Source organism: Papaver somniferum, chromosome 10 (assembly GCF_003573695.1).
Source record: "Papaver somniferum cultivar HN1 chromosome 10, ASM357369v1, whole genome shotgun sequence".
Classification (NCBI taxonomy): Eukaryota; Viridiplantae; Streptophyta; class Magnoliopsida; order Ranunculales; family Papaveraceae; genus Papaver; species Papaver somniferum.
The window spans coordinates 35,984,495-35,997,559 of record NC_039367.1 but is presented as its reverse complement, the minus strand read 5'-3'; positions in this window follow the sequence as shown (position 1 = coordinate 35,997,559).

Sequence of the window (13,065 nt, the reverse complement as noted above, 5' to 3'; positions counted from 1 at the left end):
AGTGATACATATCACCATAGTATTATTGTCAAAGTTGTGATACAATTGAAATTTGATGATGTGTAATAATACTATGACACTGTATAACAATATGAAAACAATATTGTTGATTACTGTTATGGGTGCGGATCTTCAACAACTATGATGCTGAAGAACCAAGGAAATCAAGTATTTGGATAGATACAAAGTTTATTTATTTTGTAATCCATATGTATTGATAGTTTTGTCACTAAAATTGACAAAAGGGGAGATTGTTGGAGCATTTCTCGGTCGAACTCGCAAGCGTTGCTATCTCAATCTTGTTTGTCAAGTTTAGTTGTCAAAACTATAAGTCTTAATTTCTAGTATACTTATAGCTATGTCTCGGATTAGGTCAGAATTGTTAGACCACTGCTCAGTTGAACTCGCATGCGTTGCTATCTCAAGCATGTTTTTCAATGTTAGTGATCAAAACTATAAGTTTTGATTTCTAGTCTAATATAGCTAAGACTCGGACTAGGATAGAAAGTGTAGTTGAGCTCAAGAACTCCATGGCGATCATCATACAAGACGAAGAACTACTCAAGGAACTGGTGGAACTTCATAAACTAAAAGGTATGTGGAGACTTGAACTTATCTATCACTCAAAATTCTATCTACTCTATCTCTTATCTTGAGACAAATATCGTCTTACTATATAGACTTTGATTATACACATTTGCTATTTCGAGCTGAGTTTATCTCGCTTATCTATTTCTCGAAATATGTGTCGGTAAGCTTTCGCTTTGGCCAAGTTCATCTTTACCTAGTGACGAAAGTTATATTATGTTTCAATTACTTGAAAATGGCTTTGGCGAAAAATAGTTGGTGAACAACAACTATATAACGTCCTCTAAGAATGTTTCAATGATTGAAATGAGAGTTTAGATTATATAACCATTGTTGGATATAAGCATTATATGGTAACACATATATGTATAAGTCCTTATTCCTTGAACCGAAGTATGCGTACTTTGTTGATCATGAAAACCGGAACCCAGTCCGCGAACTTTCTGAGGTTCTCGTCCCGAGAAAATCAACTGGAGTTTGTAAACCATTTACAAACCTATTCCGGGTACTTAAGTACACGTACCTAGTCCCCGTACATAGGTTGGTTATTTTCCAAAAACGGTTATTCGTGAACTTATACTTATACAAACTAAGGAATGCAAGTTTGCAAACCGTGGCTATAAAGTTCATGAATCGATTCGAGTGAATCAAATCGTTTTTTCTTCGATTGTGTCTTGTATACTTCTATAAGATCTAATCAATTGAAAAACTCTCTAACTAGTTCATTTGAGTCATTTGAACTAGTTATGGTAAAGAAGAATATGGTTGATATGAAAGTGCTCATATGGCTAACCATTTGGTTAACTACTGTTGAAACAACGAATGTACATGTTTGGGTACGGTTACACAAACCTAAAATCGTGCATTTCATTTGTGTGTAACAAGCTAAGTTTTCGATCTAACGGTTGAAAGATATTATCTTGAATCTAATCAGGTTTTCATCTAACAATGAATATTGAATGCTTTGTTACTAAGATAACATTGATTGCAAACACTGATTTAAAATACTATATAAGGGAGAACTCTAACAACTGGGAAATCTAATCCCCACACCTCCTGTGTGATACTAGTTGTATAATCTATAGTCGATCCTCCTTTAACCTTAGGTTTCTTCTCGAGACCCTGTAGGTTAACGACTTGAAGAATTCATCGGGATTGTGAAGCCAGACCGATACTACTTTCTCGTAGTTGTGTGATCTGATCTTTCCGTTTCTATCGTATTGAGTACAATCGTAATGATTGGCTTGATATTGATATCTCCGATATGCAAGATATAAAAGTAATCACAAACATCTTCGTCTCATCGTTTGTGATTCCACAATATCTTCTTTCACCGCGTCGATTAAGATTATTGTGAGGTGATTGATAATACTGCTATTCTTCGGGAATATAAGTATGGTTTATCAATTTGTTCATGTTCACCTTGATTTATCAAAAGAAGGAACAAAACTCGTAGGTATTTCTGTGGGAGAGATTATCTAAGGGAATCAGGTGCGTAGTATCCTGCTGGGATCAGAGACGTAGGAGCGCAACTGTACCTTGGATTAATGTGAGATTGATTGGGGTTCAACTACAGTCCAGGCCGAAGTTAGTTTGTAGTAGGCTAGTGTTTGTAGTGGCTTAATACAGTGTGTGTTCAATCTGGACTAGGTCCCGGGGTTTTTCTGCATTTGCAGTTTCCTCGTTAACAAAACTTCTGGTGTCTGTGTTATTTCTTTTCCGCATTATATTTTGTTATATAATTGAAATATCACAGGTTGTGCGTTTGAATTAATCAATTAGAATATCCAACCATTGGTTGTTGATTTACATTAATTGATACTTGAACATTGGTCTTTGGTACCGTTCAAGTGATTTCTCTTGTATTCAATTAGACTCGCATATTTCTATTTGCTTGAGTAAGAATTGAATCGAAAAATAGAGATATAACTCCCTGATATACTTTATTGAGTTTGAGTCTAGCCACATCTCTGCGCCAAAGACATACCGACCATGTGATAGACACATTTTTGTGTCTAATTTGTCCTCAATGTCCGTATTGTTGGAACTCTCTTTTTGTACTAATATTGTGTTTTTATGTATTTTTAGGAAATAAACATTTTTGGAAAATTCGGCTCGAAAAGTTGATTTTGGCACCCGGAGGAAAAGTGTTATTCGGACTCTCGCTTTTGGATAAGGGGTAACCTAATTACTAAGGGGACACCTTCTTCACGATTTAAAAAAATAAAATTGGCGGGAAACTTAATTATCGTCTGCATGATTTGGAGTTGAATTTTTGGACGTGTTTTTGCGAGATTCAACACCTGAAATCAATTGGGCTGGGCTTGAATTCGCAGGGCAGAGTTAGTACAAGCATTTTGATCGAGCAAAATGGGCCAAGGAAGCCGTGGGAAGAAGTTACAGCGCAAAACAGAGAAGGCAATATTCTCGGGATTTTCTCGAGTTGTTTTGTGAAAGTTAGTTGGATATTTATTCCCTAAAAGAGTTTTACTCATTCTAGGAAGTGTATGGCACGTGTTTGAAGAAATTTTGATGCATGGGAATCACCAGAAGATGCGTACAGAGAAAAAAAGAAGGAAATAAAATCCTGTTTTACATCAATTTCTTGTCTTTCTCTTCATTGTAAAACACTTTTGAGCATCAATGAAATATTTTGAGAGGTTTTCCAACATGATGAGCGGCTAAATTCTTGGTGATTGAGGCAATGGAGGATCTATTCACTCATGTTTGATTGGTAACATTTTTATTTATAATTTCTTTAATTATTTACTTTATTTAATTCACTTGGATAAATATAAAAAAAGGATAAAATGGTTTTCTTAATTAGTTGTGAATCAGTTTGATGTTTTATGCTTAGAATAATTCTTTGATAAATCATGCTTAAGGATTACAACTTAATATTTGGACACCTTTTAAATTAAAAAGTGATTTAATAAGAAAAAGAGCTTAATAATAATTTCTGAAATATTATTTATAACCAATCAACTTGAAGTGGTAGTGAATCCTAAGCCTTAATCCTTCTAAAATCTTGACATTACTATTAATTTCCTTCATTTATTTATTTGTTTAAATCTTAAAAAAAAAAAAGAGTTACCTTCACAAGTTCGAAAAGAACCCAGTTTTCACCACTATCTACAACAACATTTGAAAATACATCACCATGCCATCCACGCCACCGTGCCAATGGCATGCCATGCCAGCCACATCTCCGCGCCAAAGGCATTCCCACCATGCCACCATGCCAGCCGCACCACCGTGCCAATGGCATGTCGACCATGCCAGCCGCACCATAGTGCCAATGGCATGCCATGCCAGCCACATCTCCGTTCCAAAGGCATGCCGACCATGCCAGCCGCACCACAGTGCCAATGGCATACCATGCCAGCCACATCTTCGCGCCAAAGGCATGCTGATCATGCCATCCGCACCACAGTGCCAATGGCATACCATGCCAGCCACATCTTCGCGCCAAGGAATGCCAACCATGCCAGCCACATCTCCGCGCCAAAGCCATGCCGGCCTTACCACATGTCGCTGGCTGCCAAACAAAGGGTTGCAACAATCAACGGATACCCTTCCATCTTAGATGCAGATCTCAGCCGTCCAAGTTCACCACCTAACGCATGGCAACTTCCGGCCCAAGTCCAAACATCACGGGTTCTGCCAAAACCCTAATTTTGGTCGTGCCTAAAATATGCCAAAGCCATGCCGGCCATACCACATGTCGCTAGCTGCCAAACGAAGGGTTGCAACAATCAACGGCTACCCTTCCATCTGAGATGCAGATCTCCGCCGTCCAAGTTCGCAACCTAACGCATGGAAACTTCCGGCCCAAGGCCAAACATCACGGTTTTGCCAAAACCCTAATTTTGGCCGCGCCTAAAATATGCCAAAGCCATGCCGGCCCTACCACATGCCGCTGGCTGCCAAATAAAGGGTTGCAACAACCAACGGCTACCCTTCCATCTGAGATGCAAATCTCAGCCGTCCAAGTTCGCCACCTAACGCATGGAAACTTCCGGCCCAAGGCCAAACATCACGGTTTTGCCAAAACCCTAATTTCGGCCGCGACTAAAATATGCCAAAGACATGTCGGCCCTACCACATGTCGCTGGCTGCCAAACGAAGGGTTACAACAATCAACGGCTACCCTTCCATATGAGATGCATATCTCAGCCGTCCAAGTTCGCCACCTAACGCATGACACCTTCCGCCCAAGGACAAACATCACGGTTTTTCCAAAACCCTAATTTTGGCCGCGCTTAAAATATGCCAAAGCCATGTCGGCCCTACCACATGCCACTGGCTTCCAAATGAGGGGTTGCAACAATCAACGGCTACCCTTCCATCTGAAATGCAGATCTCAGCCGTCCAAGTTCGCCACCTAACGCATGGTAACTTCCGGCCCAAGGCCAAACATCACAGTTTTGGAAAAACCCTAATTTTGGCCGCGCCTAAAATATGCCAAAGCCATGCCGGCTCTACCACATGCCGATGTCTGCCAAACGAAGGGTTGCAACAATCAACGACTACCCTTCCATCTAAGATGCAGATCTCGGCTGTCCAAGTTCGCCACCTAACGCATGGAAACTTCCGGCCCAATGCCAAACATCACGGTTTTTCCAAAACCCTAATTTTGGCCGCGCCTAAAAGATGCCAAAGCCATGCCGGTCCTACCACATGACGCTGGCTGCCAAAAGAAGGGTTGCAACAATCAACCGACCACCCTTCCTCCTGAGATGCAAATCTCAGCCATACAAGCTTGCCACCGAACGCATGACAACTTTTGGCCCAATGCCAAGCCCAAATTTTGGCCGCACCTAAACTATGCCAAACCCTAGTTTTGGCCGCGCCTAAACTACGCAAAAATCCTAGCTCGGTCGCGCCTAAACCATGCCACTAGATGCAAATGAAGGGTTGCAAAAATCAACGCCCACCCTTCCTCCTGAGATACGAATCTCAGCCATACAAACTTGCCACCAAACGATTTGTGCCAATCTCTTGGCCACGACGCCAATCTCTTTGCCACGAGGCCAAAACCCTAATTTGGCCATGCCAAGAGCATGCAAGCGCTGAAACCATGCCGTTGGTTGCCAAACGAAGGGTTGCAACAATCTACGTCTACCCTTCCTCCTTAGATGCAGATCTCATCCGTACAAACCTTCCACCAAACGACTCGTGGCAATGTATTGGTTGCGATGCTAACTCTTGGTCACGCCACCAACCTGGATACGATGCCTATTCTTTGGTCACGACACCAACTTGGATATAAACGCCAAATCCTTTGACCACGCCACACTTAGCAACATGCTACACGTTTTCCACAAAAACACTCGAGACATCAAAACATGTCACAAACTGGGGGATGCTCATCAGGGTATTGGTATGGCGGTTTACAGCGTGCGGCGTACACTACGCCCGTTACAATAAAGTGTCATAAGGGTGAGGAGGTTAGTAAATACAAGAAGTAATAGTGAAACGTTTCTTTCATTATGGAAGCATCAATTCCAGGCGTTACCCGTTACCATTTTCTTCCATTTACTCAACCGTTTCCACTTCTTACCAGACCAGGGTACGTTTCGTTGCGACTTGTATAAATAGGTCTCACCTATTTCCACCAAAGACAAGTTTTAGTCAGGAGAATACAACACTCAGAAATCACTTGTTAGATTTCCACTTTATGATACAAGTCATCAAACAACTACTCTTCGCGAATGAACTATTCTGGTCTCAACACTCTCTTTGCTTCCCTCCCTAGACCAACCCTTCTCCTTCACTTTGTGACCGAAGCAAGTCTGGAACGACCGTTTCTTGGTTTAGGCCGGGTTTGTACAGATTGATCTCTCGAATCAATGTACTCCCTTTCATTATATTGTTTAGGGTTTAGACTCGTTTCTCACCCACACACTCGAAATTACCAAAATCGGCAGAAACTATTTCCACCCTCAAACACTCGCTTATATCTTTCTCAAAATATGTGTTGGAAAGCTTTTTGCTTTAACCACGTTCATCATTATTCTTGATTAAAGTCAAAAGATGATCATGTGAAAATCACCTGGTAACATCTTAAATGATTTGTGTGAGACAATCATTTGATATAGGCTCAGAATGTTTCATATTGATCATCTGATCACTTGAAAATTACTTATAAGCTAATAGTTTGTGTGAGACAGCTATTGTCGTCTTTTAAGAATGTTTCAATGATTGAAATGGGAGTTAAGATCTAAAATCCATGTCTGGGTACATTACAGTTTGTGTACTTAGTGTACGAACTGTTTTGACGGAATTCAGGACCGGAAGTTTCCATACCCATTCGCAAACTTATTCAACTATTTAAGTCAGGGTACTTAAGTTTGCATACCCGTTCACAAACTGATTTTACTGTTGAATTCCGGGAACCAAGTTTGCGTACCCATTCGAAAACGGTTTCAACTGAGTTCGATCCGGAGCTAAAGTTTGCGTACCTGTTTGCAAACTGTCGGCTTGTGACCAATGTCCAGAACTTAAGTTTGCGTACCCGTTTGCAAACTTAAGTGGTTCAAGTTCTAAAATCGATTAAATATGATTTCATACTCATGAACAAATACATTTATAAAAGGAATGCAATCTTTGCAAACCGTGGCTAAAATGTTCATGAACCGATTCTTTTGAATCAATCCGATTTTGCTTCAACTGTGTCTTGTTTACTTTTATGAGAATATAAACAATTGAACAACTTTATGAGTAACACAATTATATTCATTTGATTATCAATTGATCTAGAAGTGTTACGATGAACATGCTTAAGAGAAAAAAAGTTCATATCGCTAACTTCAGTTAACTGTTATTGAGCCAACTCAATATACACGTTTAGGTACGGTTACCCATATCTAAATGAAGGTATATTTCATTTGTGTGTAACAAGCTAAAAACCATCTAACGGTGGAAATATATTAGCTTGAATCTTGGATCAGGTTTCATCTAACGGTGAATATTGACTACTTTGTTCTAAAGTTATCAAACCCTGATTTGAAGAATATATAAGGGAGAACTCTAGCAACTGGGAAACCTAATCCCCACACCTCTTGTGTGATACTAGTTGCGACTAGAGTCGATTCTCCTTTAACCTAGGTTTTGCCTAAAACCATTATAGGTTAACGACTTAAAGACTTCATTGGGATTCTGAAGCCAGACCCAACTATTTTCGCTGTAGTTGCGTGTTCTGATCTTACTTTGTTTTATCGTATTGAGTACTATCTTCTTTAAGATTTGCTCGAGATTTATCTCCGATAAGTAAGATATAAAAAGTAATCACAAAGATCTTCGTCTCATTCTTTGTGATTCCACAATAACTTATTATACTACCATATAGTTAAGTTATTGTGAGATGATTGATATTTATAGGTTGTTCTTCGGGAATATAAGACCGGATTATCAATTGGTTCATGTTCACCTTGATTTATCAAAAGTCAGAACAAAACTTTGCAGGTTTTTCTGTGGGAGAAAGATTTATCTATTAAAATAGACTTTTCTGTAGGAGACAGATTTGTTTATCAAGTCTTCAACTTTTGGTTGTAGCAACTCTTGGTTGTGAGTGAGATCAGCTAAGAGAATCAAGTGTGTAGAGTCCTGTTGAGATTCAGATTCGTAAGGAACGCGACTGTACCTTAATCAATGTTAGATTGGTTAGGGCTCAACTACATTCCAGTCCGAAGTTAACTTGTAGTAGGATAGAGTCTGTAGCGTCTTAATACGATGTGGTGTTTAAATATGTATTAGGTCCCGGGTTTTTCTGCATTTGCGGTTTCCTCGTTAACAAAACTTTTGGTGTCCCTGTTATTTCTTTTCCGCATTATATTTTCTATATAATTGAAATATCAAAGGATGCGCTTAGTTAAATCAATTGGTAAATCAAACCTTTGGTTGTTGATTGAAATTTATTGACGCTTGGATATTGGTCTTTGATACCATCCAAGTTATTTCTCATATTGATATGGCTCACATATTTCTATCTGTTCGATTGCAGATTGAATTGAGAAAATGAGATATAACTCTTGGATATATTTTCCTTGATTGAGTCTGGATGTCTAGTTGATTCTCTTGGAATTATATTGGAGTTAGTCCATACAGATTGCCTAAACGAAATATTGGGTGTGGTTGTTTGACCCTCACTTTTTCAGAAGGCATGCACCAATTTAGGATTGGGCATTGCCAGGAAAGAATACTAACTAGTAAGCAGTAGGGGGAGTTTGGATATGTCATTGGCACAACAAGGATGATGCAAGGAAACAACATCATGAGTCTGACTGATGTGCCCTTGGCATAAAAAAGAAAAAGGCATGCATTCAACTCAATGCCCAAGTGAAGTAAGGAAATAAAAATAGGATGTAATGGACTATGTGCAAGTCCAATGCATGTATTGTTCCCGGACAAGACTTGGAAGATAGTGATGCATGAAATTACACATTTGTCATAGCCTTTATGACCATGCACCCTTCGCAGAAAAAGGGTGCGTTAGAACGACATGAAAACTGCGTTTACGACATCATGTTTGTGGAGCATGCTTTGCAATGAAAAATGGACACGCATTTCCTGAAACGAGGAGAAGTTTTACTACCTGATTATTAGCATCAAAATGGTGTATCGGGTAGGCATTCATTTCCAGTCCGTCACAATTGGTGTTTAAACAAGTTCCTAGAAAACACTAGGGACTGCACGTGAAGGACTTGTCAATAATCATTTTGCAGCGAGACTACAATATTTTCCTTAAAAATGGAAACAATCAGTTGAAATAGTAGGACAACCGTTGCTTGGATTGTATTACGATTAAAAAAGTACTGTGAGTTTTTCAGTCCTTAAATAGTGACCCACCATATAGTTGGTGACCCGGAAAACCGTTCAGAACGATAGGAACGAGACTGATCGTCCCCACTTGTTTTGAACAGTGTGCATTCTCATGCTAGCTAACATCCCACTTATGAATGGTTACCCAGAAGACTATTAGAAACTGGCTAACAGTGGCTTGTATTTAAATGCTTTGTACTAGAGTTTGGACATCTTAATACTGCACTAATATTTTTTTCTATTCATTTTGATGACCCTTGCCAAGCTGGAAACCTTGGGATTCCTGGGTGTGTCGGTAAGGGATCTAAATAGATATTCTCGTTTATGTTGTGGACACTAAGTATTTGGTATGGGACGCTTTCTTAGGGGATCCAAATAAATATTCTTGGTTATGCCGTGGACTCTTTTTGGATTGTTGGATATACTGTATGGAATGTTATTTCATAAGTTCCTAATTGTTGTTAAAACGTTAAACTGAAGAAACCTTGGGCGATTTATGAGCATCGTGGTATATGATATGTGCTCAAGAAATCCAAATCGATAAGGCTTTTCCAAAATACCTTTATTTTTTTGAATTTATAAGACGAAATTATTTGAAGGATGTAATGATGTAGCATCCGCATTTTTCGCATGAAGCTCCCTCAAAGATGTGTTTTCATCTCAAAATTTTAGTTGCGCGTTAAGGGCGTGTTGGACCAGGACAAAAGTTGCACCACAATGGTGCATCATGCCAATTGGAGCTTGGAAAAGTATAATGTTGCACCATCATGGTGAAACAGCCAGTGGGTGGCTAGTCGAGAGTAATGTTGCACCGTCATGGCACATCACGCCACTGGGTGGCTAGCCGAGAGATATTGTACCATCATGGCGCAATATTCAAGTTGGATTACGGGCCAAAACTGGATAATCGACATCAAGACGCGTTATAGAAGGGGAGTAACAACGACCATGAATATTGAAACAAGCATGTCAAAGTGCTCCCTAAATTTTAGTTGTAGAAATATCAATAAGACATATATAGTGAAATAAATTTGGTTGAAGGTGCATGTAACGGAGATGCACAAATAAGCTTCATACCTTTTCCAATAAATCCCATATGATGTGAAAGCATCATAGCGCTTTGGTCACTCGAGAAATATTTATTATGATGAGGAATCATCATCGCTACGTTGCGAACTAAGATTGCACCACCATGGTAGAACAAAAAGGAAAGACCAACGATACACCCTACAACACATCATTCTTAAATGACCTTATGGCCTATACATATTAGGATATTGTTTGGTTTTGGTCTTGAAATACGAGTTGACTTTAGTTGCTTGTCCCAATTTTGATGAACTACGGTCAGTACTTGAATCCTTCAAGGTACGGAAGAGGATATACATGCATCCGTAATGAGTTGCAGCTTCGGTGCCAACATTTTTTCACTCATGTCATCCCTTTGTAAAGTGATTGTGATATTATGGTAAATCATATCATCTGGCTCGGAAAAATACGAATCAAAAGATGATTTTTTCCATACTTGATGAGGTAAGTTACAGTCTATTCTCGGGATGATCATATTTTCCTATCATGTTGTTTGACGCAGACGTGCACTAATTTCGGACTATGCAAGGCCAGGAAAGGAATCAACCAGTGCGCAAGTAAGGCGTGTTTGGACATGTGATGACTATCAAATATTGCATATTTCTATACCTTTTTATTGGCAATTAACTCATATTTTGCGCTTTAAAATCATATATTATCCTAAATTCTGTATTTTCTTCGGTTTCAAGAATAAATACTTGTACTAATTAATTTTGTGTTTTTAGGTAATAAATAAAGTTTGGATAAATTGCAAAGCAAAAAGAGTAGAGAAATGGTGAAAATGGAAGAGAGACAACAAAGTCTCACGCTACATGGCAGTGAAGAATGTTGTTTGCACCTCATCCGCAACTGAATAATGTTGTTTACAAGACTCAAAAACTAGAAGTGGGCTTGAGATGTTAGCTTTGAAGAAGGATTGGGCCTAGAAGAATATCTTCCAAGAGATAAAACCCAATATCCTATACCCAAACCCGTTTCCAATATGAGGTGTCAGATTTGATATAACTGTTAAGCATCTAACGACACCTCCACACGGAACATCAAAGTTTGCTGCTCCTTCCTAACATCCTAGCCCCCTATCTCCTTCCATATTCGAGCAAAACCAAACACCACCTTCACTTCACTTCTATTTTCTCTCCAACCTCTGTAGAAAGACCATCCCATCTCAATCAATCACTTCTACCCCGACCACCTCTGAGCTCAGCCAACCTATCATCCACCCTATGCAATCAATCAACGCTCTAAACTCTCTCTCTCTTTCCATCTTATCTTCTCCTTTGTCACACACAGTAACCCCAGAAGCTATGATTGAGAGAGATAAAATTAGGGTTATCTTCAATATCTAAAAGCAAACATCAAATCAAGAGTTGCAGAGAAGAAGCAGAGGGGACAAGAAAAAATTCAGACAGTTATGGTGAGTGGGTCTCTATCAATTTGTAAATTGAAGTCTAATTGGGAGATTTTCATGTATAAATAGGGATGAGAATTATGTGTAAAATTCATGCCCGGATTAGCCGGTGCACCAAGCTATAGTAATTTATATTTGTTTTCAGTATTGTTATTATCATGTTCTAATTCAATAACTAGGGTTTAGATGAAACCCTTAATCATATGTTGAGATATTTCATATCCATGTTGTTAATCTTGTTGTGCTTATAATGAGTTAGGAATGATAGTTAGATAATTGACCAAATGAGCCTGGGATCAATTGTACTGTAAGAAGACAACTTATCCTAGGGGTGAGTTAGGGAGATTGGTTGATAAATCATCCATTAGAGACCTCTCTGGAAGAAGATCTGTGATTCAATTGATTTAGGATTGATAGTTAGATAATGAACCAAATGAGCCTGTGATAGGTTGTACTGTAAGAAGACAACTTATACTAGGGGTGAGTTAGGGAAATTAACTGATAAATCATTCATTGTAATTTTCTCTAGAAAGGAACAAGAACATAATTTGAATAAATATTACCTTGGCGTAGGATTAGGAGGTGGATTTGACTGCCCTAGTGCCCTTTAATCTACATTCTTGATTTCTATTTTGTGTTACATAACCACCTGCTAGTCGTATCGACAAACATCCCTTTTGTTACCTTCATTTTGAATCAGTTATCGTAGGAACTAAGATTCAGCTCTACACTCTCCTTGTCCCTGAGGATCGACCTGTATTTGCACTATATGCAATAAGACACTGTGCACTTGCAGTCATTGTAGGTACTCTTTATAGACCTACCAAGTTTTTGGCGCCGCTGCCTGGGACTCGTTAGCGGTGTAATTGTTTCTGTGGTTCCACTTTACTGAGTTTTAATATATTTCTTGTATATATGTGATAGATCATTGCATATTGTTGGTTAGTGTAGTTGTATTTTTGATTGTTTCACCTGCATCATCATATATCTTGCATAGTTAAAATCATTTGTCATTGCAGTTTGCAGTTTATCTATCCTTAGTTTAACTTAGTTATTTCCATCATCTGTGTAACTTAGTTTTGTAGCATATTAGTTGTCGTAGTTAGCTATAACTCCCATTTTAGTCATATATTTGCACTGCTTCAGTCTTTTTGATTAAG